General features: G+C 39.7%; 1 pseudogene; it reads left to right on the top strand.

The window, feature by feature from the left end:
- The first annotated feature begins 526 nt into the window (after nucleotides 1–526).
- On the top strand, nucleotides 527–669 carry LOC116882606 (annotated as a pseudogene).
- The last annotated feature ends 227 nt before the right edge of the window (nucleotides 670–896 follow it).

Raw genomic sequence — 896 nt, 5'->3', positions numbered from 1 at the left:
GAGATAGCATTTTCTTTTACTTTTTTTTTTTTTAAGAATTTATTTATTTGAGAGAGAAAGAGAGAACACACAAACAGGCAGAGGGAGGGACAAGCAGACTCCTGGCCGAGCACAGAGCCAGATGCAGGCCTTGAGCCCAGGACCTTGAGATCACGACCTGAGCTGAACTTAGACACTTAACTGACTGAGCCACCCAGGCACCCTGAGAGATGACATTTTCTGCCAGATTTACCATGAGAGGGAAAACCAATTTCTCAGAAGACCTAAGTGAAATCCTTCTCAAGATTCACTGGCCGGTGTTAGGTAATATTGCCATTTATGACCCAAATCCAGTGGGAATGCCAAATGCCAATTTTGTTTTTAAGCCCCTCAATCATCAAATAGATAAGTGACCTTAGACCAGCAATTTTCAAAGTGCAGTTAGGAGACCTCTGCAGGTCCCTTGAGACCCATTTTTCATAAAAAGAACTTAATTCTGTTAATTTATAATGGGTTTATTATTGCTATTTTAAAATGATTGATAATAATCGCTTCTCGGCCTTTTGGCTAAGATCAAGTGTAGTATCTGTTCTTATCAGTAAAATGATTGATAATTTTTTTTAAATTTCTGCTTCAATTTCTAAAATGGTGTTTATCAACAGATACGACCCAGATGAACAAAAACTCTTTGGAAAGCTTATTAATTTGAGGAGTGTAACAAGGACTCTGAGACCAAAGATTTGAAAACCCTTCCTTACACCAATTATGCAGACTCCAGGGGACTGGGTAGGGGTTAGTTTTCTCTTGTGCAGGTGGACTGCATAAAATTCACATTCCATCAGAGAGGTCTCAGAGGGAATGGCCAATGGATAAGCAGTCAGCATGGAGAATAGCCATGGAATAGAAATGGAGAGGTG

The sequence above is a fragment of the Lontra canadensis genome, unplaced genomic scaffold (assembly GCF_010015895.1).
Source record: "Lontra canadensis isolate GAN:19392208 unplaced genomic scaffold, GSC_riverotter_1.0 scaffold85, whole genome shotgun sequence".
Classification (NCBI taxonomy): domain Eukaryota; kingdom Metazoa; phylum Chordata; class Mammalia; order Carnivora; family Mustelidae; genus Lontra; species Lontra canadensis.
This window is presented reverse-complemented; position numbering and strand designations above follow the sequence as displayed.